A 23,210-nucleotide genomic window follows, 5' to 3' on the forward strand; every position below is an offset into this window, starting at 1 on the left:
CGTGTCTCCAAAGGGCTGAGAGATATAGGAGTACCGCGAAAGTAGCCACTGGAATGGACTTTGTTGTAGCCCAGTTGACGGAGAAACTTGGCAGCGATGTGTACCCAGTTGTAGGAATATCGGACCGTACGCTGTTACTATCTCAGTCTCTTTATAAGGCGTAAACACTGCCTTGCCTACACACTCGCCAGTGTTTTCGACACATCGGCTGTAAAAGAACCTGCTGAATTATCGTATACCATAGACGTTTTAAAATTCAGTCATGTGATGCGAACGACAGAAAGATTCCATTGTCCGACTGGTAGACAATGTGCTGAGAGCGGGATTGGGAAACAGCCGGCGCCGACCTGGCGGACGTGGGAAGCGGCCTGACGTGGGCGACTGTTCTCAGGGGGCGGCTTGCGGAAGCGGGCAGCTCCGGGCCGGCTGGTCTGCTTTCCCTCCGCAAGCCGTCCACTTTCACTGGCGGAGGAAGCGCACCCCCATGACAGGTCGTTCCTGCCACGTCACAAACCGAGCATAGGCGCGGCCGGGCCAAGCAGCGTTGGTAATGACGGTCGGAGCGTCCTCGCAAATCGCCATCAGCCGACCCACAATTCGTAAAAAGCCGCAGAGCGTCGTTGCCGCGCGAGCAGGGGCCCAGCGTCGGGCGCACCCAACCGAACTGCACGAACCGTAGCGCGGCACCGTGGAGTAGCGTTGCGTAACAGTGAGGCAACGGCTAAAGATAGCCCCTGCGGCCACACGGTGAAGCACCTTCCTTCGGCTCGTCAGACACGCCGAGAAATGGCACTGTGTGTTCCGGCCTGACAGCTCCCCCGGGGAGCGGCGCGACGCAAACTTGGGCGCGGCGCCCGCTACGCTGGGATGGGCTTCCGGTCAGGTGGAGCCTAAAACAGCCTGCGAGACGGGCCAACCGTTCCGCGTCACCTCTGGTCGGACAGCTAGTTCGTGTAGCGAAACCCACCTGCTGTGGTGCGGTGCGATGCGACGTGGTGTGCGCAGCGGGCGGGGCACAACCGACGCGACGCGGCACGACTCGACTAATCGACTCGACACTCCGAGAGGTCTCGGGCGACTGACGGCTAGCGGCAGCCCTACAGATGCCGCCGCGTAGCCGGCTGGCTGGCTCTCCCCTCCCTTCCAGTCCGGGGGGCAGGCCGACCCAACGACAAGGCACGGAGGACGCGTCGCGCACCGGACACGCTACACCTGCGGGCGTTCACTCGCACTCGCCAGCTGCTTCTGCACTACGCTATCCGTCTGACGACTGAACCGAGGCTCAACGCGAGCTACTGCACAGACATAGGTGTAAATAGGCGCAAACACCTATACTAACACTGTCCACAGTTGTCATCTCAGCCAGTTCCCGACAGCAGGTGGAACGGGTATTTGTTCAGCCTCAAGACAACCTGGTGTTGCCCACTCCTCCCAATTGGGTGGTGGTCGGGAACGACTACACTGATTTCGAGGCGAGAAAATCCCCTATGACGGCCGGTGTTTTCCCAATAATCATGGGAAAGTTAAGTTCTGAAGATTCTGCGAGAAAGCAGCCCTTTACAAAAATGCTATAAGCATGTGACCTCTGGCATATAAGTTACTTTTTCCTGATTTTATTTCAAAAGTGAGGGGTGGGGTTGTGTGCGTGGGGTGGGGGACCGGTTGCTGGGAGGAGGAGGAGGAGGAGGAGGAGGAGGCGAGTGTGGGGCGGTAGAGATGCGTCGTGATCACCTGAGTTATTTATTGGAGTGTGGAAAAGCGAGAGATTCTGAAAACACGTTTCCCATGCACGATGGTGGATTTCTGGTTGAACTTGCAGCTGTTTTACAGAGGAGTGTTTCCCGTGCAAGTATGGGGTGTCCAAAAAGTCTCTCCGCAGAGCCGTATGGTTGGGTTACTTCCATTCAAGTGGGGGACACTTTCAGCATTTAATGTGAAGATTTATATGTAAATGAATATTCACAAAATTAATAACTTGTATTTCACTGAGTTTCATTTCGGTATATTCACTGCGGCATACGTCGTGCACGGCTAACAATCATACAGCACTGCGGAGAGACTTTTTGAACACCCCGTATTTCAGTAGGCAGACCCGTTCCATCAGATCGCAAAACCTGTAACTAGATCGCCAGTGGCGAGGTTTTATTGAAACGTCTGTTGCATCTGTCTCCGTGTAAACTGTGTCATTTGTGAGACTTTTTCCATCTATATCTACATGGTTACTCCGCAAATCACACTTAAGTGCCTGGCAGAGGGTTCATCAAACTACCTTCACAATAATTCTGTTATTTCATTCTTGAACAGCGCGCGGGAAAAACCAACACCAACATCTTTCCTTGCGAGCTCTCATTTCCTCTATTTTATTATGATGATCGTTTCTCCCCATGTAGGTCGGCGTCAACAAAATATTTTCGCATTAGGAGGGGAAGGCTTGTGATTGAAATTTCGTGAGAAGATCACGCCGCAACGAGAAACGCCTTTGTTTTAATTATGTCCACCCCAAATCCTGTATCATGTACATGACGCTCTCCTCTATTTCTCGTTAACACAGAACGTTCTACCTTTCTTTGAGCTTTAACGATGTACGCCATTAATCCCATCTGGTAAGTATCCCAACCGCACAGCAGAACTCCAAAAGAGTACGGCCAAGTGTAGTGTAGGCAGTCTCTTTTGTATATTTGTTGCATTTTCTAAGTGTTCTGCCAATAAAACGCGATTTTTAGCTCGCCTTCCCCAAAACGTTTTCCATGTGTTTGTTTTCAATTTAAGTTCTTCGTAATTGCAATTCTTACGTATTTAGTTAAATTTAACGGCCTTTAGTTTTGATTGATTTAGGGCGCAACCGAAGTTTAAAGGATTCATTTTAGTATTCATGTGGAGGACCTCACACTTCTCGTTATTTACAGTCAACTGCCAATTTTCGCACCATGCGTATATATTTCGTGAATTGTTTTGCTATTGGTTTTGATCTTCTGATAAGTTTACTAGATGGTAAACTTTTTACTCGATAACCTTGCGTCAGTTACTACACACTGTGACTTTTCTGACAGGAAATCACGAATCCAGTCGTATAATTCAGATTATATTCCCTAAGCACGCAATTTGATTACAAGACGCTTCTCAGATATTGTATCCAAAGTCTTTCCTTTACTCACGCACCTCTGCCTTTTTTTGTGGAGGTGGTGGTGGTGGTGGTGTTTGACTATCGTCTGGAGTTGTTAGGAGTCAACTGGTAGCGGTGTATGAGCTGTTGACGGTGTACATACTGTAGTCCGGTGGTCGGATTTTGGTGAACTGTTGCGATTCCTGAAGGGTTTTCATTATTGATAACATATTACTGAGAGTTTGACGCTGTCTCGCGGCTTAAAGTGACGCTGACGGCCCTTATTTCGATTGATTTGACAGTGTCGGCGAGTAGAGAATTAGTCCGGGTCCGCCTAACAAATGTTTCCAATTTCAGTCGGAAAAGCAGCACACAGCACGTCGCCATGAGTGCATCAATGGTTCGCGCGGCAGCCAGAAGGATTTGGTCCGACGCTGCGGTAACTTCGACGTGCAGACGAAACGAGCATTTCACTCAAACACAGTAAACATTCACAACCTGTAATACAAACTACCTCTTACGGTAATAGCACTCTTTCTGTTCAGGTTTGTGAAAAAATTGTCACCATGTTGCGAGATTTCTCCGGTCAAGGATTCTCTCTTAAAGAGTTCATTTCACTGCTGCCCGCGGTTTCTTCTTCTTCCCTTGTCGCCTCCCAGACGATAAAGAGTGAATTAAAATGACTTCTTTAAATGATTTTGTGATGTTGTTCCAACTGCTGCAAACTAACATACTCCCCTTATAATGAAAAAATATTTGCAGTTTGTATTACCACTATTTTATGCACTCATATTTATAAAATAGGAGCAAAGATGTATATGGTAATTAACGATTCTTCTATAAAATAGTACATCTACGTCTACGTCCATACTCCGCAAGCCACCTGACGGTGTGTGGCGGAGGTAACTGAAATAAATACAGAATGAGACGAAGAGAAATGACACTTTTCTTCAAAGACAATAACCACACTAATCACCGCGACTCATGATAGTTCCCTGGATATCACTAAAGCCGACAAATGGTAATCAACACGGACGGTAGCGCGGGCTCTGCAACGTGCTTCCATCCTGGCCAGAAGATTGGTAAGTAGTTCTTGCGGCAGGTCCTTCCATTCCCCCGGCAGTGCAGTTGACAGCTGTTGGATGTTCGTTGGTGCATATGGACACGCTCCAATACGGCTTCCCAATGTATCCCACACGCATAATTCTCGCATTTGTCAGCTCTTGCACTCTCCAGAATTGTGTGGATGATGTTTTCTCGAAAGTCTGATAGTGTATCACCAGTCTCGTACATTCTACACACCAACGTCAATAGTCGCTTAGTTGTTTCCCCCAACGATTTTAGAAATTCCGATGGAATGTTATCGATCCCTCCTGCCTTATCTGCTCGTAAGTCCAGCAAAGCTCTTAAATTCTAATACTGGATCCCCTACCACTTCCCTGTCGACTCCTAGTTCTTCTTCTATCCTGTCATGAGATAAGTCCTTCCCTTCACAGAGGCCTTCAACGTACTCTTTCCACCTCTCCTCTGCAAATAACAGTGGAATTCCCATTGGACTGTTACAGCACTTGCTCGTAATTTCACGGAATGTTGTTTTGACTTTTCTGCATGTTCGTCAGTCCTTCCGAATCATTTCTTTTTCGATTACTTCACATTTTTCATGTAGCCATTTTGCGTTAGCTTACCTGCACTCCCCATTTATTTCATTCCTAAGAACTTTTATTTCTGTATTCCTGAATTTCCCTGAGCATTTTTTTTACTTTCATCGATCAAATGAAGTATTTCTTTTGTTGCCCACGGTTTCTTCGTAGTTACTTTCCTCGTACATGTACTTTTCTTTCCTGGTTTTGTCATTGCCCTCTTTAGATATGTCCATTACTCTTCAACCGAACCGTATACTGAACTATTCATTACTGGAGTATCTATAGCTTCGAAAACCTTCAAGCGCATCTCTTCATTGCTTAGAAGCTCCGTATCCCACTTCTTTGCACCTAGATTCTTCCATACTAGCCTCTTCATCTTGAGCCTATTCTTCATCATAAATAAATTGTGATCTGAATGTATATCTGCTCCTGGGTACGCCTTTCACTCCACTATCTGATTTTAGAATCTCTGCCTGACCCCGAGTTAAACCAGCTGGAATCTTCTCGTATCTCCCGACCTTTTCCAGGTATACATCCTCCTGTTGTAAGTGTTGAACAGAGTATTCATTATTACCAACTGAAATTTGTTGCAGAACCCAATTAGTCTTTCTCCTCTGCCATTCCTACTACCAAACCCTTTTCCTTCCGCAATTCTTTCTTCTATCCCTTCCCCTACAACTGCACTCTAGTCCAAGGATATTGGAGTATCATCTCCCTTTACTTACTGAATTACCAGTTCAATATCTTCATACACGTTCTCTCTCTCTCTCTCTCTCTCTCTCTCTCTCTCTCTCTCTCTCTCTCTCCTGCTTGTGACGTTGGGAGGTATACTTGACCTATTGTTGTTGGCGGTGGTTTGCTGTTGATTCTGATGCGAACAACCTTATCACTGAATTGTTCACAGTAATTCCCTATTCCTTATTAATTCTATTCCTGTTGATCCACTTCTGCTGCTGCTTCTATTACCATTTACTCATCTGACAAGACATTCTTGTCTTCTTTCCATTTCGCTTCACTGACTCCCACTATACCTAGAATAAGCCTTTGAATCTCTCTTTCCAGATTTTCTCCTTTACCTATTACGATCAAATTTCTGATATTTGAAGTTCCGACTCGCAGAACGTTATCCTGTCGTTGGTTAATCTATTTTTTTCTCGTGGTCACTTCCCCCTTGGCAGACCTCTTCTGGAGATCCGAATGGGGGACTCGTCCAGAATCTTTTGCCTTTGGAGAGGTCATCACCATACCTCTTCAATTACAGGTCCCATGTCTTGTGGATACAAGTTACGTGTCTTCCCTGCAGTGGCTTCCATTACCTTCTGCATCCTCATGCTGTTGACCATTGCCGATTCTTCCGCCCATTAGGGGCAGTTTCCCACGCCAAGTGCAAGGGTGTGTCCTGAAACTCCGTCTTCTCCTCTGTCCTCTTTGACAAGGCCGCTGGCAGAACGAGGGTGAGTTCTTATACCGGAAGTCTTCGGCCGCCATTGCTGATGGTTTTTATTCAAACTTTAAGCAGTGGCGATGTTCGAACCCGCGACTTAGGATGTTTTGATTAACAGTCAAAGACGCTACCACTAGACGATGTAAGGTGTACTGTGTCACAATAACGCTGACCAGTGAGCGTACCTTGTTCAAAGACGCCCGTGCAACATTGTCTCTGCATACCATAACTGGACCACCAAATCCACCATGTTGGGCTATGTTTCTTGGGGCATCTCTTGCCATGAGGGTACGTCTAGTACCACTACATAATCTGGTCACATATGAAAAATGCGCACGGCCCCACTCGTCCTTGGTCCAGTCCTTATGCTCCTGGCACCATCGGAAATCTTTGAATACGGTACACTCACCGGGTACCGTTGTTGTGACTCTGTACCCCTTCCGCATGGCGTCTCTTCAGGTGTGCATTCGCCCTGACTATTTTTATGGATGACAATGCGCGACTGCACTGAACTGCGCAGGTGGGGGAGCTCTTGGAACCACACGACATTCGTAAAATGGACTGGCCTCAGACATAAATCTCATCGAGCATGTGTGGAATGCGTTGGGGCCAAGTGTAGCAGCACATCCACATACGGCAATCCCTATCCAAAAGTTGTCATCAACCACGCTTGTGGAGGAATTGAAGGCGCCACCGTGAAGTGATAACCAACCCTGAGGCCAGTATGCGAGAACGTTGCAGAGCATGCACTGCCGTCCGTGGAGATTACACACCCATAAAAAGCATGTACCGGGTTTGGTAATGTACAGGGAACAATCCTGAATCGCGGTGTCTTCGGTGTAATTATTGTCTTGGAATATAAGTGTAATTTCCGTCCGCCTCATTGTATATTTCTTTGAGTTACTTTCTGTACTTACACTGTAGCTGTTCTATGTATGGTCCAAAGTTTCATCGAGCTATGTCACTTAGCAATTACGCGTCGTCCTTAAGTTTTGTACACCAGGTTAGTTGTAGCAGAAAAACGTCCTGCGCTGAGATGCTTTTGAACAATCCTGAGAAAATGAAATTCACCCACGAATGAACGTGGCTTACAGAAAACCGACCCCATCAGTTATTGTGTAAGACAACGGCAGACTTAAAAGTGAGCGGCTTGTTTCCTCACGGGTTCGTTTGCTGAGGGCAACCGAATTTCCGAGAAGTTTCCTGTTGAAATTCTGAGAACGCATTTTCCTAGAAGATTTGAGCTAATATATTACTTCCTTCCAAGTATATCTGACGAAATGGTTACGATGGTAACAACATAGAAAATCGAGCTCAAATAGAGACTTGCCGATTGTCACTCTTCTCGTGCACCATTCAGGAAGGGATAAGTGACAGATGTGTCCGATGTAACCCGCTCCCCCTTTCCCGGAAACAACACTGTAAGGTGGCTTGCGGATGTAGAGACTGTTCCGAGGGACCGTTTCTGCGTAGGACGCTACTGATTATTGTCACATACACACTGTACACGATACGCTGTCTAAAATAAGCACAGGTTCAGTGAAATTCAAAGAGCTCGATCACGTCACGCACGAAATCTTACTAATCTTCAAGCCTTGGCCATCATTCAGACTCAGACTACCTGAATATCTCAAAGGTGTCCTGCACTGTACCACACCGTTGACGTACAACCAAGATACAGACACATAGTATCACCATGTGACACGAATAGCAACGAGCGCAGCCAAGTGACTACATATAAAATCAATTTAGCTGCAGTCACACACTGACGCACCTAAACATAGCTTTAATACATTTCGAATACATTTAGTCACGAGAGTTCCAGGCTTCGTATATTTCCGCAAACACATTTTCATCGTAACACAGAGCCAATTTACGACAAGCAGAGCAGTGTATCACAGCCAACGGAGGAGCTGCCTTCAACTCTGCGATACAGATAGCAGAATTTGCGGTACTAAATTATTCCAGTTAAGCTCGCAAGTCAGACAGGAGATAAGCAGAAATGTCAGGGCCACAAATATACTGTATTAAGAGAGTGATGTCAGAAAGAGGAGATATCCAAAATGGACCAGATGCGCAAATCCGAATATGATGGTTTGGTTTTAATTATTCGATAGATCAGCTTCAATGTGGTACAACATCCCGCGCGCACACACACACACACACACACACACACACACACACAGACAGACAGACAGACAGAGAGAGAGAGCAAGCACAGATATCTCAAAATACACTCGAAAGTTGGCAATAACGTTCGATCTTTCGCAATAACATCCGATAGTCCGCAATACACACCAAATCATAGCATCAAAATAAGTGTTCAGTTCCTAGTGCTGTGAAGTGTCGAAAACAAAAACCCAAATGGCAATTACAAGAAGAAAAACAGCGCCAAAAATGGAACTAAAGAGCAAAATGTGGAAAATTATCCACGGAGCATGTACGTAGAATTTAAAATATTACTACGCCATAGAAAACCCAACTACGAGAACTGTTTATTACCTATATATATACACACTCAAGTACCAAAGAAGTTAATATAGGCATGCGTATCCAAATACAGACATAAGTAAACAGACAGAACACGGCGTTGCGTTCGGCAACGCCTACATAAGACAACTGTCTGCCGCAGTTGTTTGATCGGTTACTGCTGCTATAATGGCAAGTTATCAAGAATTAAGCTAGTTTGGCGTGGTGTTACAGTCGGCGCACGAGCGATGTTACATAGTGATGTAGTGGGGATGTTACGTAGCGAAGAAGTGGGGATTTCCCCGAACGACCATTTCACGAGTGTACTGTGAATATCAGTAATCCAGTAAAACTTCAAATCTCAGACATCGCTGCGACCGGAAAAAGATCCTGCAAAATCGAGACCAACGACGACCGATAGAATCGTTCAACGTGACAGATGTGCAGCTCTTTCGCAAACTGCTGCAGATTTCATTGCTAGGTCATCCAGATTTCAGTGCTGGGCCATCAACCAACGTCAACGTGCGAGCCATTCAACGAAACATCATCGAAATGGGCGTTCGGAGCCAAAGGCCCACTCGTGTACCCTTGATCACTTGACGACACAAAGCTTTACGCGTCGCCTGGGCCCGTCAACACCGACATAGGTCTGTTGATGACTGGAAAATGTTGCCTGATCGGACGAGTCACGTTTCAAATTGTATCTAACGGATGGATGTGTACGGATATGGAGACAACCTCATGAATCCATGGACTCTGCATGTCAGGAGGGAACTTTTCAAGCTGGTGGACGCTCTGTAATAGTGTGGGGCGTGTGCACTTTGAGTGATATGGGACCCCTGATACCTCTAGATACGACTCTGATAGGTGAGGCATACGTAAGCATCCTGTCTGATCACCTGCATCCATTTATGCCAAGTGTGCATTTCCACGGACTTTAACAATTCCGGCAGGACAGTGAGACAATCCACAACTCAATAACTACTACATAGTGACTCTAGGAACACACTGAGTTTAAACCCTTCCGCTGGACACCAAACTCCCCAGACGTGAACATTATTGAGCATGTCTGGGATGCCTTGCAACGTGCTGTTCAGAAGAGATCTCCACCCGTTCGTACTCTACATATTTATGGAGAGTGCTGCACGACTCAAGGTGTCAATTCCCTCCAGCACTACTTCAGATATTAGTCGAGTCCATGTCACATCGTGTTGCGGCACTTCTGCGTGCTCGCCCGGGCCCTACACTGTATTAGGCAGGTGTACCAGTTTCTTTAGCTCTTCAGTGTACACTGTCCCAAAATGTAAAAGAAATAGTAAAAATATGCACGTATTCCAGGCCACTGAAGATGCCTTGCAGAGAATAAAGACGAGACGCATATGGCACGAAAACTGTATTTCAATGAGTTGTTTTTAGACGGTCAACTAGTAAAAATTAACAATATACCGTAATGTTAAACGCAACTGAGGAAGACAGGACTACAGAAGTTAAAGATGTCCAGTTCAAATGAGTTTATTGCCTGCGAGTGCAATAAGCGGAAAATATGTGGTATTCTGTAAGGCTGTTGCGCGGTATGAAGACAGCTTGGTGAGAGACGCCTTGGGATATGCGAGACGAATGGTGTGTTTTGCCGCCGCCGTCAATAATAATCTTTTATCTCAGTGTCATACAAAATTAATGTTATGACGCATTATCAACTGTGCATACACGTTTATACACCAGGACAACGTCGAGTTTGGAAAAGTTTACGTTGAATATGATACAGCATAATAAGCAAGAGAATGTTATTTTTAATGAAAAGAATCAGGAATGCCTTCACACATTTTAAGCATTTTGTTTATGATTATACCACAATATTTTTTGTTAGTACTGGGGGACCGGGGGTGGGGGGAGGAGAGGGGAGGAACGAAATATGCAATTAACACTCTGTAGATCCGAAACGGAAAACAACTACAGAAAGACCAAAAAAAGGTAATGACGACTCTTACCACAAACACCGAGAAAGTGACGTATGATTCCGCAGTGCAGTTCATTTGCCTCTACAATTGGCTACCTTGAAATTTATTAATAGATTTCTGGATAATTAACTACCACCCTCTGGAAGTTTCTCGCGAACGTTGTGACAATCAAGACTCGAAGCCCGCATGGGCTAGAGTATCGTGTTTAACCACAATAGTCGACCAGCTAGTAGCAAAAGGAAATTAGACCTCATCTGGAGGAGGCATATCTACCTACAGTGGTTCTTCCCGCGCTCTATTCTCTAATGGAACAGAAAACTGGGGAAATTGCAGAGGAATCCGAATCATCGTCCACCACTCACCGTGAAGTTGATTGGGCAGTACAGACAGCTACCAGCTTGTCCTGTGGTCCACGCAAGCTTAGTGTCTTCGATTGGCATTGTGCTTGCTAGTTCGACTATCGGCGGCCTCTTAACAATGCCGAGGTTGGGATTTCAGCACAACGAATTTGATTACATGTGAGTTAATTTCAAAAACACAGTTGTTTCGGTGAGGGGAGTTAATGAATAGAAGTCAAATATTACGGCTGAACTGCTTATAGTCTATACTGCTATAAAAATCTGCAACACAGTGTAGAGTTATGTTGATCGGCTATTCCTTCGCGACATTCGTTTAAGGTACTCTTTGCACTTGGATGGAAGTTAGTCGGAATAATATTCTTCAGAGCCACGCCACGTCCTGTTCTGTTCGCGACGTGAGAAGCTACCACCGCAACTTTTTGCGACTGCAGCAAAACCTGATTTTCGGCACGTAACAGCGCGGTAGTTCCTATACGACGCTGCTAACTATCGCAAAACAGCGGTGAGAGGCCAGCGCTACGGAGCAGCAGCCCACGTCAGCGCCACTTGCCAGTCGACGTGAGCCCGCTCAATTCCCGGAATGGTTTGCACAGACCGGTTCGCAGCATTATACCGCCCGCCTGAGAGTGCGGTACATTCTACGAAATGCGTCTCGCCTGCTTTCTTCCCCACACATTGACATCTTGGACACCTATCACCTCCACATAACATACAGCAACATCCTAGAAATTTTCCATTGCTCGTTAATCGTGAATGATTTGGTAAGGTGAGCACCACTACCTGGTTTTTCAGCGACAGTAGGCTCTCGGTGTCTACAGGATTACATCGACTATGGATTGTTTAAGAACAGGCAGGAAGATTTGGATTAAATTTCCACTGGCTGTAATGAACGGCAGGTTTTTATACTCGTAAACGTGGATAACTGCTCGCTAATGCCTCAATTACAGAGAACGCCACGATGGTAAACGAATACAAGCTGAAAAAAATAGATGAAGCTGTCATCAGTTCGAAGATTGTTTTGAAGGCCACACTACATTACTAGGCACGGCTCTGTTGGAGATGGTGCGCCCTTGTCTTCCTCTGACCTTTGAACTGACTTAGCCAGCCAATTATAGCAGAATTAGTTTATCGTGCACTCCCAATTGCGTTGCAGGTTGGCATTTTCAACATTAACGAACACCGTCAGAGGTGGAAAAAACGACAAGTTACGGGCAATAATCCTAGAACTGACCGGGAACTGAACCTGACAGTGAATCATTGTTTTGCGCTTTACGACCTACCCAAGGTTTAATGCCGACTACCTCGAGCACGTCACATAGTGTATATTTTTCGGGCGAATACTAAGACGATATGTGCAATGGGAAGAACATTTAAAATCAGTATAAAGGAAGGCGAACGGGGGATCTGTTTTTGTTGAAGGGTGTTGGGATAATGGTAGTGCATTTGCAAAGGAAAGATCATACAAGACGCTAGTGCGACCAATTCCAGAAGACCGCTTAAGCGCTTTACGTCCTTGCCAAGTAGGTATCACATCAGGCGTCGAAAGAATTCGGAGAAACGGTGCTAGAATCGTTAAGGCGCGGTGTAGACCATATGGAAGTATAACAGGGATTCACGAGGAACGTAAAATAGTAATCTTTGGAAGAAAGGCGACTCTGTTCTGGCGGTACCTTGTTAGACAAATTTAAAGAACTAGTTTCCCAGGACAAGGTGAGAGAAATTAGGAGGGCGTACAAAGGCATAGAGAAAGTTTTTTTTCTTTTTTTTTCACGCGGTCAATACGCGAATGGAAAACCACAGAAAATTGGTGTTACTGCTACGTCTCTCCGCATCGTTCCCTAATGCGATCGAGTCCTACGGCTAAATACCTCGTTTTGTTATCATAATGTGTTACCCAGATCTTCCTCCCTTTTCTCAGGCATTGTTAATAAACATTACTTTCTCCGAAACGCATTAAGGGACGCAATGAGTACAAAGCATGTATGACCAGGCGTCTATTTCCTACGTTACTGCTATTTCTTTTCAAATAATTTTAATATTGTGACACACGATTTATTCACGGATCCTGCAAAAAATCCCACCGTTTGTTTTCAATGACGTTTTGAATACCTAACAAATGCAGCACAGTTTTTAAATCAGATGAGATGACAGTCGCTAGCTGCAACGTTAGGGCTGTGGTTGTACGATCAGCCACGCTTCGTCCGCAGTTTCGCTCACGTAAAGAGCGGTGAGTAAGGTATGCACTATCCGACGGAAGCGTTTTATCGAACGGAATACGTCGTGACTAAACACTCTCTCTCTCTCTCTCTCTCTCTCTCTCTCTCTCTCTCTCTCTCTCTCTCTCTCTCCCCCATCTCTTCGTCCTCCTCCTCTTCCTCCACCTCCTCCTCCGCATCCCTCTTTCTGCCCCCCCCCTCTCCGATATTACTGAATTAGATTCACTGTAAGAAATAGTTACAATGCCAGATAGCGATGTGCGGGAGACCCCAGTTCAAATCAGTGTTGGTCACAAATTTTCATTCGCCACAACAAACACTACAGCGCAGGTTCAGCTTTTGTGAAAGATTATCTCTGATATCATTTCATGCCATTATACCGTCAATGAATTCGTCATTCCTTCCTTCCATTTTATGTCAGTGAATTCAGTTCCATTGTTGGACTCGTAGATTCCTGTCAGCAGTATCAACATATACGGTGCAATTTTGTGTGTGTCCTCGAGCACACCAAACTTCTTAAGAGGTCTGAGACTTGGTTGTACTTACAGATTCCACGCAACCCATCAAATGGGCACCATTTACGGCGCGAGCCATATTTTCAATGATTATTCCACAGTGGGTTCGTAAACACGGAAGGTTTTGAGGAAAGAAAATGGACATCGAATGGAATGAAGTTCGTATACAACTGTGGTGGATAACAACCAGGATCTCCAAACTTCAATTTTCTAGAAATTCCTATCTAAGCGCACACATGATTTCTGTTATCATCTTGTACTTATCGAACCGACTGGTAACCAATCTAATAAAACGCCTCTACATTGTTGCGTTGTCTTCCTCATACTCGATCTTAACTATACTCACGAATGGGTCGCACACGCGTTGTGTACGCGATTCGCTTTCCCATAAGTCTCCCAACACATTGAAGTCGGCCAACCGCCTTTTCTACGCGTGACCTTATGTGCTCGTTCTGTTTCATGTCGTTTCACATCATCACCAGATACTGAACCAGATAAGTAACATACCATTCACACCGTATTCGAACATTTCAGGAATGTTTTCCTACTCATCCGCACTAAATTACATTTACTCACATTTTCACGTCATCCATCGCGATAAAATAAAAATTCTGTCCAAGTCACTTAACGACGATACTTTCTCTCACACAGTGCCGTTATCAGCGAGGATCACATTCCTGCACGCCCTATTTGACAGATTGGTTATGTGCATGGGTAATTGGGACGGTCCTATCATATTATCCTGATGTTCTCCTGTCACCTTGCCTGCATCGAACTAACCTGAAGTTTCTACCATTGAACAGAATGGTGGTGATACCGTCAGCGGCTGTTTAACAGATTTTGACCTGTTTCGTAACACTGACAAGATTCCTCAACGCTAAGGGCGAGTTTTTCGGTCGCGGCTGAGAAACAAAGCAGTATTATTTCGCAGATGTGCCCTAAGCCCCAATAATCAGCATACACTTATGGTAATACGTGGTTCTTCGCTTTTTAATCAGTGCCAATCACGTGAAACTCCAGTTGCACTGCTAGCAAGCAGATGGGATAAGGTTCGCTTGTAGACATTTGTGTTCAGTTTTCTTCTGTGTTTGTAACCCTACCCCTTTTCCCCACAGATAGCTGCATGTGATTAGAAAAGCGTTTCGCGTTGCATTTACCTGTTGTTACCTTTAAACGTGTTGATACACCCCAAAGCGTCTGTTGAAAATCCCAAGCAGAAATTATGTTGTCAAGGTAACAGAAATATATGTAGATGAGATATTTATTAACTTACGATAGTTGCATACACGTCACTACCCATCTTGCATCCTAGCAGTAACTTAACGTGAAAGTTACACTGTTGGACAGCAGCAACATAAGAGTAGAGCTGAGAACGGTTGTTCAGCCTTCGTAGCCCTTGTTTTCGTGAGTGGTGCCCACGTCAGTTTGCTTTCACACGGTACCTACTCAAGTCACAAGACGGGAAGATCACATGACACCTGGGAGAAGAACGAATGTAGTCAAAGCTTTTCTTTGCCTACCACCCTGTTAAATGATCGTATGGCATTGTTAGCCGGGAGGTCCCATTCGGGTTCGGCCGTCAAGTGCATGTCTTAATTTCAGTCGCGCTACATTGGGCGACTTGCGGGCCGATGGTGAGGATGAAATGATGATGAAGACAACACAACACTCAGTCCCCGAGCGGAGAAAATCTCCAACCCGGCCGGGAATCGAACCCGGTCCCTGGCCCAGCGCATGGGAGGCAGGCATGTTACCACCCAGCTAAGCACCCTGTAATAAGTGATATCATCACAACATCATCCATACAAACGCAAATACGGAATCTTTTATTTTCTGCTCCAGAAGATATTCAACGTAGCTCTCCATGGTCAGCAAAGCTTATACTACACGTTAACACTTCTAACAGAAAAAAAAAAAAATTTCGTAAAAAGGTTGTCAGCGGAAATCAGTAAACGCTTAAAACACTTGTTACATTTTTATACAAAATAAATGTAACAAATGAATTAACAAACTTTACCTCAGAAAAACCGAAAAAATGGTTAACTAACCTGATGAGACAGTTGAAACTAAAGTTTAATCTCATCCAATATGTTCGAAATAACCATAATTGTTGTAATTCATAGGTACAGATTCCGCCTTCAGCCACAAAAATTTTATTTGGTAAACTTTGACATTTCGGATCTTGTTTATCCGTAACTATATGCTGTAGCTCTTGCAGCATCTATTTGTTTGTTTTTGTTTTACTTTTACAGCGTCACTGGAGTACTTTAGCCAATCATATGTTCATCATCTCCTTCTATAAACGAAACTTGCCCCGTATGTTTTTATTCGTTCTGCTCTTTTCCGCCTTCCCCCATCTGTGTGTCGTTTGTCTATTGTTGGTTTAAATCTTATGTTTTTCAATTTCAGGAAATTTTCTGTTTTGTTTTGTAGGTAATTTAAGTTTATTTCAAGTTATTCTATAGCCTCTCTAATTTCCGTGATCCATCCTACTTGTTGTTACCGATTCCAGAGTTTCTCTGTATTTCTTCTTGTTAACCTGGTTTCTGGTGTCATGGTGATGTGACCAAAAAACGTGTGGATACCTATCTTTTTCTGTGGTTTCTTGAACCTGGTGTTAAAGATAAAAATATCAAGACACTGTAGGAATACAAACATTTAATTACGAATAAACAGATTACGAAATTTCAGAATATGTAATATGAAGTATAGTTACTTTTTCGATTGAACACAAATTTATAGATGTATTGATTTGAGAATTATATATTAATTTAACTAACAACAGAATTATTGGCCGATGGAAACACTATTTTATATGTATCCTTACTTGTAAGAGAGAAAACTACATAATGTGAATGAAAACAACATAATAATGCACGATGCAATACAGCTGAACATAAGCGAAATCGTGTTGAGTTTTTAGAAGTGTGGTCTTCGTATTCAGTGGCAAACAAATAGGATGAACATATGTCTTCGTCATTCAACAGGGCCGGCCGGTGTGGCCGTGCGGTCTAGGCGCTTCAGTCTGGAGCCGCGTGACCGCTCCGGTCGCAGGTTCGAATCCTGCCTCGGGCATGGATGTGTGTGATGTCCTTATTAGTTAGGTTTAAGTAGTTCTAAGTTCTAGGGGACTGATGACCACAGATGTTAAGTCCCATAGTGCTCAGAGCCATTTGAACCATTTTGTCATTCAACAGGTTTCAGACAACCGACTACATCTTTCACTCCAAACGGCTTGAAACTGTTGCTCTTATTTCACGTTTGATCCTTGTTAAGAGCATGCGCCACTGGACGATTAGGCACCAAATTTCATTTCACTCTGCTTACTAGCGGCGAAATATTGAGAAGTTATTGCTATTTCCGTTTGCACCGTATCACAGAATGTGTTAGGCTCCAGATTTCCGGAGCCGTTGCACAAACGTCCATAGCATGAAGTACACTGTTGAAATCTCCACACGAAACAAATATAGAAACAAAGAGAAATGAATGTACTGTTAATTAGTTTCGAACTACTGTCGTTTATTTTCGCAGCAATGCAAACACGAGTCCGTCGCCTCTGCTTGACTTACACGAAAAATAAAAAAAGAGAACATAGAGGTAGGCTAGCAGATATGAGGTGTTAAAGGACCCACCTGATTAACCTGATTACCAACAGATTATCCGCGTGATCGACATATTCTAATGAGTGCCCTAAGTACCACACTGTTTTCGTTTCGAGATACACTGCCATTATCTCTCTTATCTATAACAGTAGTCCAGTGGCGACAACGGAGCATTGCACACTACATTCGGTTATGAGATAACATTTTTTTCTCCACCTACATGTACGTCATATTCCGCAAACCACCTAATGGCGGAGGGTCCTTTTTATAGCACTAACAGAGCCCTCCAACCCTATTCCACTCGCGAAAAGTACATGTCTGTAATGGCTTTAATGTCTCGAATTTTCTCCTCGTGGCCATTACGCGACACAATGTCGAGGGAAGTAATACGTTGCCCGACTCTTCCTGGAAAGGGCTCTCTCGAAATTTCGATAGTAAATATCTCCGTGATACCCAACGCCTCTCTCGCAACGTCTGCCAAATGAGTTTGTTGGCCATCTCCGTAAAGCTCTCGCATCGGCTAAACGATCTTGTGACGAAACGTGCCGCTCTTCGTTGGATCTTCTTTGTCTCTTCTATCAGTCCTACCTGGTAAGGATCCCAGATAGATGAACAATACTCAAGAATCGGTCGAACAAGCGCCTTAAAGGCACTTCCTTCGTGGATGAGCTACATTTTTTTAAGATTCTGAGTCTGGCACCTGCTTTTCCCACTATTTGTTTTATGTGGTCATTCCACTTAAGGTCGCTCTGGATAGTTACTCCTGGATATTTTACGGTAGATACTGTTTCCAACGGTTTTTCCATCAACAGTGTAGCTATACAATAGTTTCCTTTTCTGCACATGAGCAATATGTTACATTTATTTATGTACAGGGTCAACTGCCAGAGCCTGCACCATTCATCTGTTCTCTGGAGGTCATTCTGCAAATCGTTACTATCTTCTGGCGTTGCTACTTTGTTATAGACAACCGCATCATCCGCAACAGCCGTAATGCGTATCCGACGCTATCTACTAGATCATATGTACAGGGCCATTACAAATGATTGAAGCGATTTCATAAATTCACTGTAGCTCCATTCATTGACATATGGTCACGACACACTACAGATACGTATAAAAACTCATAAAGTTTTGTTCGGCTGAAGCCGCACTTCAGGTTTCTGCCGCCAGAGCGCTCGAGAGCGCAGTGAGACAAAATGGCGACAGGAGCCGAGAAAGCGTATGTCGTGCTTGAAATGCACTCACATCAGTCATAACAGTGCAACGACACTTCAGGACGAAGTTCAACAAAGATCCACCAACTGCTAACTCCATTCGGCGATGGTATGCGCAGTTTAAAGCTTCTGGATGCCTCTGTAAGGGGAAATCAACGGGTCGGCCTGCAGTGAGCGAAGAAACGGTTGAACGCGTGCGGGCAAATTTCACGCGTAGCCCGCGGAAGTCGACGAATAAAGCAAGCAGGGAGCTAAACGTACCAAAGCCGACGGTTTGGAAAATCTTACGGAAAAGGCTAAAGCAGAAGCCTTACCGTTTACAATTGCTACAAGCCCTGACACCCGATGACAAAGTCAAACGCTTTGAATTTTCGGCGCGGTTGCAACATCTCATGGAAAAGGATGCGTTCAGTGCGAAACTTGTTTTCAGTAATGAAGCAACATTTTTTTTCTTAATGGTGAAGTGAACAGACACAATGTGCGAATCTGGGCGGTAGAGAATCCTCACGCATTCGTGCAGCAAATTCGCAATTCACCAAAAGTTAACGTGTTTTGTGCAATCTCACGGTTTAAAGTTTACGGCCCCTTTTTCTTCTGCGAAAAAAACGTTACAGGACACATGTATCTGGACATGCTGGAAAATTGGCTCATGCCACAACTGGAGACCGACAGCGCCGTCTTCATCTTTCAACAGGATGGTGCTCCACCGCACTTCCATCATGGTGTTCGGCATTTCTTAAACAGGAGATTGGAAAACCGATGGATCGGTCGTGGTGGAGATCATGATCAGCAATTCATGTCATGGCCTCCACGCTCTCCCGACTTAACCCCATGCGATTTCTTTCTGTGGGGTTATGTGAAAGATTCAGTGTTTAAACCTCCTCTACCAAGAAATGTGCCAGAACTGCGAGCTCGCATCAACGATGCTTTCGAACTCATTGATGGGGACATGCTGCGCCGAGTGTCGGAGGAACTTGATTATCGGCTTGATGTCTGCCGAATCACTAAAGGGGCACATATCGAACATTTGTGAATGCCTAAAAAAACTTTTTGAGTTTTTGTACGTGTGTGCAAAGCATTGTGAAAATATCTCAAATAATAAAGTTATTGTAGAGTTGTGAAATCGCTTCAATTATTTGTAATAACCCTGTATATATTGTGAACAGTAATGGTCCTATCACACTTCCTTGGGTTACTCGGGAATTACATTTACACCTCTCGATTTTGTTGCATAAGAGCTACGTGTTGAGTCCTGTCTGCGAGGAAGTTTTGAACCAGTCGCAAATCTGTTCCGATACTCCATAAGCTCGTATGTTTTCACCAAACGGCAGTGCGGGGCGGTGTCCAACGCTTTCCTCAAGTCAAGGGACACGTTTCTTTCCCTCGTTATCTCTTTATCCTTCATACCGCTGTTCTAAATCAATTTCTTTTTAAAAAAAAATTATACACGTGTAGATGAAATTATGTTTCACAGCGAAACAAAAGTAAACATGTTGTTGTTGTTGTGGTCTTCAGTCCTGAGACTGGTTTGATGCAGCTCTCCATGCTACTCTATCCTGTGCAAGCTTTTTCATCTCCCAGTACCTACTGCAACCTACATCCTTCTGAATCTGCTTAGTGTATTCATCTCTTGATCTCCCTCTACGATTTTTACCCTCCACGCTGCCCTCCAATACTAAATTGGTGATCCCTTGATGCCTCAGAACATGTCCTACCAACCGATCCCTTCTTCTGGTCAAGTTGTGCCACAAACTTCTCTTCTCCCCAATCCTATTCAATACTTCCTCATTAGTTATGTGATCTACCCATCTAATCTTCAGCATTCTTCTGTAGCACCACATTTCGAAAGCTTCTATTCTCTTCTTGTCCAAACTATTTATCGTCCATGTTTCACTTCCATACATGGCTACACTCCATACGAATACTTTCAGAAATGACTTCCTGACACTTAAATCAGTACTGGATGTTAACAAATTTCTCTTCTTCAGAAACGCTTTCCTTGCCATTGCCAGCCTACATTTTATATCCTCTCTACTTCGACCATCATCAGTTATTTTGCTCCCCAAATAGCAAAACTCCTTTACTACTTTAAGTGTCTCATTTCCTAATCTAATTCCCTCAGCATCACCAGACTTAATTAGACTACATTCCATTATCCTCGTTTTGCTTTCGTTGATGTTCATCTTATATCCTCCTTTCAAGACACTGTCCATTCCATTCAACTGCTCTTCCAAGTCCTTTGCTGTCTCTGACAGAATTACAATGTCATCGTCCAACCTCAAAGTTTTTATTTCTTCTCCATGAATTTTAATACCTACTCCGAATTTTTGTTTTGTTTCCTTTACTGTTTGCTCAGTATACAGATTGAACAACACCGGGGAGAGGCTACAACCCTGTCTTACTCCCTTCCCAACCACTGCTTCCCTTTCATGTCCCTCGACTCTTATAACTGCCATCTGCTTTCTGTACAAATTGTAAATAGCCTTTCGCTCCCTGTTTTTACCCCTGCCACCTTTAGAATTTGAAAGAGAGTATTCCAGTCAAAATTGTCAAAAGCTTTCTCTAAGTCTACAAATGCTAGAAACGTAGGTTTGCCTTTCCTTAATCTTTCTTCTAAGATAAGTCGTAAGGTCAGTATTGCCTCACGTGTTCCAGTGTTTCTACGGAATCCAAACTGATCTTACCCGAGGTTGGCTTCTACTAGTTTTTCCATTCGTCTGTAAAGAATTCGTGTTAGTATTTTGCAGCTGTGACTTATTAAGCTGATAGTTCGGTAATTTTCACATCTGTCAACACCTGCTTTCTTTGGGATTGGAATTATTATATTCTTCTTGAAGTCTGAGGGTATTTCGCCTGTTTCATACATCTTGCTCACCAGATGGTAGAGTTTTGTCAGGACTGGCTCTCCCACGGCCGTCAGTAGTTCCAATGGAATATTGTCTACTCCGGGGGCCTTGTTTCGACTCAGGTCTTTCAGTGCTCTGTCAAACTCTTCACGCAGTATCATATCTCCCATTTCATCTTCATCTACATCCTCTTCCATTTCCATAATATTGTCCTCAAGTACATCGCCCTTGTATAGACCCTCTATATACTCCTTCCACCTTTCTGCTTTCCCTTCTTTGCTTAGAACTGGGTTTCCATCTGAGCTCTTGATATTCATAAAAGTTGTTCTCTTATCTCCAAAGGTCTCTTTAATTTTCCTGTCGGCGGTATCTATCTTACCCCTAGTGCGATAGGCCTCTACATCCTTACATTTGTCCTCTAGCCATCCCTGCTTAGCCATTTTGCACTTCCTGTCGATCTCATTTTTGAGACGTTTGTATTCCTTTTTGCCTGTTTCACTTACTGCATTTTTATATTTTCTCCTTTCATCAATTAAATTCAATATTTCTTCTGTTACCCAAGGATTTCTACTAGCCCTCGTCTTTTTACCTACTTGATCCTCTGCTGCCTTCACTACTTTACCCCTCAAAGCTACCCATTCTTCTTCTACTGTATTTATTTCCCCCATTCCTGTCAATTGCTTTCTTCAGTTTTAATCTACAGGTCATAACCAATAGATTGTGGTCAGAGTCCACATCTGCCCCTGGAAATGTCTTACAATTTAAAACCTGGTTCCTAAATCTCTGTCTTACCATTATATAATCTATCTGAAACCTTTTAGTATCTCCAGGGTTCTTCCATGTATACAACCTTCGTTTAAGAATCATGAAAGAAGTGTTAGTTATGATTATGTTGTGCTCTGTGCAAAATTCGACCAGGCGGCTTCCTCTTTCATTTCTGCCCCCAATCCATATTCACCTACTATGTTTCCTTCTCTCCCTTTTCCTACACTCGAATTCCAGTCACCCATGACTATTAAATTTTCGTCTCCCTTCACAATCTGAATAATTTATTTTATTTCATCATACATTTCTTCAATTTCTTCGTCATCTGCAGAGCCAGTTGGCATATAAACTTGTACTACTGTAGTAGGCGTGGGCTTCGTATCTATCTTGGCCACAATAATGCGTTCACTATGCTGTTTGTAGTAGCTTACCCGCATTCCTATTTTCCTATTCATTATTAAACCTACTCCTGCATTACCCCTATTTGATTTTGTGTTTATAACCCTGTAGTCACCTGACCAGAAGTCTTGTTCCTCCTGCCACCGAACTTCACTAATTCCCACTATATCTAACTTCAACCTATCCATTTCCCTTTTTAGATTTTCTAACCTACCTGCCCGATTAAGGGATCTGACATTCCACGCTCCGATCCGTAGAACGCCAGTTTTCTTTCTCCTGATAACGACATCCTCTTGAGTAGTCCCCGCCCGGAGATCCGAATGGGGGACTATTTTACCTCCGGAATATTTTACCCAAGAGGACGCCATCATCATGTAATCATACAGTAAAGCTGCATGCCCTCGGGAAAAATTACGGCTGTAGTTTCCCCTTGCTTTCAGCCGTTCGCAGTACCAGCACAGCAAGGCCGTTTTGGTTATTGTTACAATGCCAGATCAATCATCCAGACTGTTGCCCTTGCAACTACTGAAAAGGCTGCTGCCCCTCTTCAGGAACCACACGTTTGTCTGGCCTCTCAACAGATACCCCTCCGTTGTGGTTGCACCTACGGTACGGCTATCTGTATCGCTGAGGCACGCAAGCCTCCCCACCAACGGCAAGGTCCATGGTTCATG

At 44.2% G+C, this 23,210-nt stretch overlaps 1 protein-coding gene across 6 annotated transcripts in view; it reads right to left on the reverse strand.

The window, feature by feature from the left end:
* The window catches only part of LOC124787972 (actin-binding LIM protein 1), a 355,811-nt gene that overhangs the window by 258,106 nt on the left and 74,495 nt on the right, over window positions 1–23,210 (reverse strand). For 2 of the 6 annotated variants that reach the window (XM_047254983.1, XM_047254981.1), the window contains exon 1: window positions 968–1,078. The exons of 1 other annotated variant lie outside the window; for it this stretch is intronic. The gene's annotated coding sequence lies outside the window, so the exon portion shown is untranslated. Of the gene's footprint in view, window positions 1–967; window positions 1,084–23,210 lie in introns of those variants that run through there. 3 more of the 6 variants (XM_047254982.1, XM_047254986.1, XM_047254985.1) reach the window with 3 other exon arrangements.

The sequence above is a fragment of the Schistocerca piceifrons genome, chromosome 3, assembly GCF_021461385.2.
Source record: "Schistocerca piceifrons isolate TAMUIC-IGC-003096 chromosome 3, iqSchPice1.1, whole genome shotgun sequence".
NCBI lineage: Eukaryota > Metazoa > Arthropoda > Insecta > Orthoptera > Acrididae > Schistocerca > Schistocerca piceifrons.